General features: G+C 38.6%; 1 pseudogene; it reads left to right on the top strand.

Moving 5' to 3' along the window:
• Positions 1 to 564: 564 nt before the first annotated feature.
• Positions 565 to 1402, top strand: LOC100973600 (small ribosomal subunit protein eS6-like; annotated as a pseudogene).
• The last annotated feature ends 5527 nt before the right edge of the window (positions 1403 to 6929 follow it).

The following is a 6929-nucleotide window of genomic DNA, read 5'->3' as shown; positions in this document are numbered from 1 at the left end:
CCAAAATAATAATAATAATTTGGATCAAAGTTCAACAGTATTTTTGGTTAGTTGTTTTTGTCTAAGAACTTGTAAATGCTCCAAATTCATAAAAATATTTTCTGTATTCTTCTAGAAGGTTTTAACTTTTATATTTATGCCTATAACATATCTCAAATTAATATTTAGATATGACATGAGATATGAGTTGTGGCTCATTAAATTTCCACATACATATCCAATTGTTCCAGTATGGTTTGTGGAAAAGATTGGGTGTTTCATATTAAAAGTGAATGCACTTGTAAGGAGTTCTCAATACTTATATTTGCAAAGGACTATAATCCTGAATATATAAAGAACTATTACAATTCAATATATTTTTTAAAAAATCACCATCCAAATAATAATGGTCAAAAGACTCAAATCCTTCAAAAAAAGAAAACATATAAATGGTCAATAAGCATGTAAATATATGTTTAGCTCCATCATTTACCAGGGGAATGCAAATTAAAAGAATAATGAGATACCACTGCACCCACTAGAATTCTCTTCCTTAAATATATATCAGAAATAATTTCCGCTCTTTTCCTTGGCGCCTTGGAGGCATTCAGCTGCTTCAAGATGAAGCTGAACATCTCCTTCCCAGCCACTGGCTGCCAGAAACTCATTGAAGTGGACGATGAACGCAAACTTCGTACTTTTTATGAGAAGCATATGGCCACAGAAGTTGCTGCTGATGCTCTGGGTGAAGAATGGAAGGGTTATGTGGTCCGAATCAGTGGTGGGAACGATAAACAAGGTTTCCCCATGAAGCAGGGTGTCTTGACCCATGGCCGTGTCCGCCTGCTACTGAGTAAGGGGCATTCCTGTTACAGACCAAGGAGAACTGGAGAAACAAAGAGAAAATCAGTTCGTGGTTGCATTGTGGATGCAAATCTGAGCGTTCTCAACTTGGTTATTGTAAAAAAAAGGAGAGAAGGATATTCCTGGACTGACTGATACTACAGTGCCTCGCCGCCTGGGCCCCAAAAGAGCTAGCAGAATCCGCAAACTTTTCAATCTCTCTAAAGAAGATGATGTCCGCCAGTATGTTGTAAGAAAGCCCTTAAATAAAGAAGGTAAGAAACCTAGGACCAAAGCACCCAAGATTCAGCGTCTTGTTACTCCACGTGTCCTGCAGCACACACGGCGGCGTATTGCTCTGAAGAAGCAGCGTACTAAGAAAAAATAAAGAAGAGGCTGCAGAATATGCTAAACTTTTGGCCAAGAGAATGAAGGAGGCTAAGGAGAAGCGCCAGGAACAAATTGCGAAGAGACGCAGACTTTCCTGTCTGCGAGCTTCTACTTCTAAGTCTGAATCCAGTCAGAAATAAGATTTTTTGAGTAACAAATAAATAAGATCAGACTGGGAAAAAAAAAAAAATAATAATAATAATAATAATAATCTCCACATCCAGAAATTGTAATATATCTTACAATTGATGTTTCCTTATAATTAAAATTGACATTTAAAAAAATCTTAGTGGCACATAAAGTAAGTTTGTATATTTTACTAAGTGTCATCTTAGACTTGTTGGAATATTGCTTTATTATAAGTCATTCTTTCCTTACTTTTCCTTTTTCCGAATCACACTGTCCTATTGAGTTTCTCACAACATCCAATAGAATATAGAGTCTTCTGTTCCCAATTCTGCCTCCCTTGTTCTTAACAGCTCTCTGACAACCAGCCCACATATCTTAACATGACAGAATGTTCTAACTTATTATTTTATTAATCATGTTATAATCCCAGCTTCAAAATGGTTGGACATGTCTTAAAAGCAAAAAGAAATTTAATTGCATATTCTAAAGCAACGAAAAGAGTATAATTGGATTGTTTGCAATACAAAGGATAAATGCCTGAGGGGATGGATATCCCCTTTTACACGATGAGTTTATTATGCATTGCATGCCTGTATCAAAACACCTCATGTACCCCATAAATATATGTAGCTACTATGAACCCACAAAATTAAAAAGGAAAAATAATTATCACAAAGATTAATACAGAAAAAGTAATTTGGAAAAACAATGAATGACAGAGACAACATTGATCAATTACCCATAGCCCTGATTCTGCTAATTCAGCATTCAGTATGCCTTCCTTAAAAAATGGTAAATCCCTAAGTATCAATGGCTGCTCAAGTGGACTTTTTAAATGACTGGCAATAATTAATAAGTCTCCTTTCAATCTCATTTCACATGAAAGAGTGGGTGGAAGCCCTGCCAGTTTGTACATTTCCGTAGTGTGCGTATCAAAAACCTTTCACACCTTCAGAAACGCTGACAAACACCCATCTCGTTTTCTTTTATATAGACTCCTCCTCTCTCCACCTCCTCCGTTCTATGCTTCTGTAATTGATTCATCATTTCAGCACCCAATTGAAGGGCTATAAACTAATGAAAGCTAAGCTTAAAATAATTAGTTAAAACCTAAACATATTCCTGTGGACAATGTAACTAAGCTTCAAGTACTCCCTCTTATACAAGTGTTGGCAAAATATTCCACCCAGAATTACATTTATGAACAGTGCAGGATAAAGTGACAGATTAGCAATATAATGGAGAAGGGGTCAGGGATGCTTGTGGACCTTTGCTCACATAGTTAAGATTCTGGAAATAACAGGAGAGAGTATATTCCTCAGACATAAACACATACAGTGTGTTTGAAAACACATGAAGAATAAAACTACTTAAAAATCATTGCATGTCAAAGAAAATGTATAAACCTGGACTCATGAAATGAAATCATTGCTTCTGACTTACTGAATTTTGTGCTTCCTAGGAACTTTTCATAAGAGATGTCATTTAATTGACATTCCTTTAAGTCCACTCTACCCTATGTGAATTTGACTCTTTTCCTCCAAATTTAGAGTGGACCAGCAGGAATATAAGTTTGTATACCCTCAGAAAATGGCTTGCAAAAGGAGAAAAACCTGTTTCTCCATAGAATATGAATTTTCCAGGCTTCGCTGACATGTAGAAATCAGTAAGATCACATATATATTCTAAAAACATGTAAACTCTATAGTGATTTCTGTGTGCTACACATTTATCTAGGTATTTTACAAATGTTTAATCCTATGAGATAGGTATTGCTGTTATCCACATTTTACCAGTGAGAAAACTGATCTATGAAAGATATAATTGATTTATGGCTGGATGACAAAAGTTTTAACCTTTTTCTCTGGGGTACGTGGACATCTGGCTTTGAGTCTTGGCCAAGATAGGGGCAGTGGGCTTTGTGATGTTTTATTTAAAATCAAACTTGAGTTGCAATTTCTAAAAGCAGTTTTTCCCTGGTGCTTTGCAGCTGGCCAAATGAGTTAAGCTGGCTTAGCTTAGAACCCTAGTGGAAACTTCTGTTTTGAGTTCTCCCAAAGCCAAGATTCTACACACAAGGCTTGGTGATTTAACCTGAGGAGACGGCAGTGGGAGCTTGTCCCTGGATGTCTCTTGGACCTCAGTGCTTGCCTGCACTCCTCTTGCTGCACTATATCATTTTCCTTTAAGTAAAAGCTTTACAGAAATATGACCTGTGAGTCCTTTCAAATGTCTGATCTTGGGGAATCTTTACATGAGGCACAAAAGTTAGTAACTGACCCAATTTAACAGGCTAGTTAATGATAGAACTGGGTTTTGAACTTAGGCAATCTGTTTCCAGAATCTCTGGTTTCCAGAACAACTGGCACAATGCTATGCCACTTGTCACTAACATTGGCTACCCACATTAAAGTAGAGTAAGGACCTTGGTGGACTTCCACCTCTGCCATTTCTCACGTGTTCACAAATCCTGGGGAGCCCTTAGAAGTGTTTCATCTAAGCTTGGAGTTTGTCCTCTAAGGTTCTTCTATACCAGACTCTTTGTCAGTGTCACAGAGGTTGACAGAGTTCTAAAATATCCACTAAGATTTCTCAATTCCCTGGGCTGCAAGACCTGCATGATCTCTTGGCTGTATATAGTGTCTTTCTCTGTGATCAGGTTACATTATACATATGGCACAGTTGACTTCAACACTGTGAGGTGATCCCGGTGGGCCTGACTTAATCAGGTAAGCCTTAGAAACAGAGTTTTTACAGATGGAGGCAGTAGGGGTCTCAAAGAGGGACAAAGCAACAAGAAGAGAATAACTTTGGACCCTTATTCGTCTGGAGATTTTTCAGAGAAAACTACATTAACAAACTTTACTAGCTTGCCTTTATCTGCCATTTATCTGCCTTCTTCCAAGTTGCTACCACTAGAGACTCAAAATTATTTTGACTTAATTCTCTAAAAAGTTACTATTTTTTCATTGAAGATGCTGAATAAATTAAAATTAAAGGCCACCTCTTGGAGAACTACTCATTCCCTGGATGGCTCCCACATGTATGTGAAATAGACATGTTCATAAACTTCTGTTTGTTTTTCTCTTGCTAATCTATCTTTTGTTACAGGGGTCCATTCCCACTAAGCACCTATGGAGGTTTTTGCTCCTCTGTACCCTCCTGGACTTCTCACCTGCAGAACTGTGAGCTAGTAAATGAGTGTTCTGTTAAACTGCTAAGGGCATGGCGACTTATGCAACACAGAAAACTCATGCAGTCTCTAACCCATAGTCACTTGGAGAACTTCCTCCCTGAGAATGCTATTTTGTGCTCACTGTGGCATCTCCTGGAGCCACACAGCTGCAGAGCACCCAAAGGGGTAAACCAGGCTGGCTTCCTACAGTCATCCCTGGGGCAGAGTCTCACTGGACTCTTCACAGAAATGAGAAATGAGAGAACCTTCTCATCACAAGTCTATGAATTCCTCTGTCACCAGGGGCTCAGAACTACTGTCTATGCCAAGCATCATCCAGGCTCCCAGAGAAAGCAGCCCTGGCAACCTTAACTTTTAGCTTTCTCATTCCACAAGGCTCAGACCTTAGTCCCAAGCCTGGCTAAAGACTTCAGAGCCTATCGTCTTCTACTTCCTCTTCTCTCCTCTCCCTCACCTGGCCATAGCCTCACAGCCAGAGACCCAGTCCCTAGATGGTTATGGAACTATCTGAGTAAGACAGTGCTATGAACTACATGTCTGTACTCATCCAAAATGTATATGTTGAATTCCTAATGCGATGACATTTGGAAGTGGGCCCTTACGTTTCCATGAGGTTTTAAGGGTAGAGCCCCATGGTGGGATAAGCGCCCTTAACTGGAAGAAGAGACCAGAGCTTGTTCTCTGTCTTCCATGAGAAGATATAGCAACAAATCATCTGCCAACCAGGAGGAAGACCCTCACCAGGAACCAAACCAACCAGTACCTTGATCTTAGACTTCCTAGCTTCCAGAACTCTAAGAAATAAACATATGTCATTGAAGTCACCCATTCTATGGTATTCTATTACAGCAGCCTTAACTACGATAAAGAATCTCTCTCTTGAGGATCAGAAAAAATAATTATTGGATACTATGCTTAGTACCTGGGTGATGAAATGGTCTGTACACCAAACCCCCATGACAGAAGCTTACCTATAATAACAGATCTGCACATGTACCCCTGAACCTAAAGTAAAAGTTTTTTTAAAAGGAAAAAAAAATATTCTATAAGCCTTAGGCACTGTGTTTTCTATGCCTATTGGATAAGTCAGCTCTGATTTCTGAGTGTTGGGATTAACTGCTTTTTAGGTCCTTTTTCCCTATCTGCATTTTCTAAATTTTCAATACCTAAGATTATTTTGTTATAATGAAAAGCTATTTGAATAAGGAAATTGGTAAGCATAAATACATTGCCTAGTTTATGCAATGCCAACACACAAAATTGAGAGCAAATGCAGCCTCTAGGGTCAATACTGTATGGCAACTTTAAAGTTTCTCATTGGGTACAGTGCCATTTCCCTGTCACTGCCAGCTAGACTATCAGATGGCCTCCTGCTATAACCGACCAGCAAGACAAAACATCTGGTTTACAGAACAAAGCAGCTCTCTGGCTTACCAGAAAGAATAGGTCCATATCCAATTCTTCACATACAAAGATGACACCCCCAACCCACACTGGTGGATGTGCACTGGGACCTCAAATGCTTTCCACACTCTCTGTCTAGGGGGGCCCAGCCTTTAGAACCATACAAACAAGTAAAACTCAACATAAAAGAATTGCACACTATCCTAGTACTATAGATTTATAGTAAGTCTTGAATCTTCTGATGTACATTTTCCAGCTTTTTCTTCTTCAAGATTGTCTTTACTCTTCTTGCCCCTTCGTATTTCCATGCATTTCAGAAATTAGCCTGTCAGTTTCTAAAGTAAGTAAATAAATAATGCTAGTACTTTGAAAAGAATTGCACTGAATCTGAAGATTACTTTGGAGAGAATTGACATCTCTGCAAGTCTTAAGTCTTCCAATCCATGAATGTGGTCTAGCCCTCGATTTATTTAGATTTTAATCTCTTTCAATAATAATATGCCATTTTCCATGAAGAGGTCTTACATGTTTTATTAGATTTATTGCTAGATATATGCTGATTTTAAGCTGTTGCAATTGGCAAACATTAAATACATTAATTGACGGTGAAAAAAAAAGAACCTCACTTTTTTTTACCGTCAGGCTGCTGAAGGAATCAGATGAAGGAGTAGGGAGTCAACTACTAACTTGAGGAAAGACAGGGACCAGACAGCACGCTCATTTAGATCCCTGGACCCAGTCATCTAGATAAGAGCCAATACATTTCTTTGCTTAGTTCTCTTTGAGTTGGGTTTTTGTCACGTACACTGAGAAAGTTCTGACCAAAAAGCATGGCTCTTTTGTATAGATTTCTGCTGGCCTCCTTATCCAATCTCAGCTTCCCTTCAGTCATAACTGCCCTCCCTTAAGTGCCCCCATCCCATTTTGACTTTCTGAAAGTGTTGGTTCACTAATGGGACATTATTTTTAGCATCTCATGCAAGTCCCT

Source organism: Pan paniscus, chromosome 21, assembly GCF_029289425.2.
Source record: "Pan paniscus chromosome 21, NHGRI_mPanPan1-v2.0_pri, whole genome shotgun sequence".
Taxonomy (NCBI): domain Eukaryota; kingdom Metazoa; phylum Chordata; class Mammalia; order Primates; family Hominidae; genus Pan; species Pan paniscus.
The sequence above is the reverse complement of the archived record's forward strand: the minus strand, read 5'-3'. Positions and strand labels throughout refer to the sequence as shown.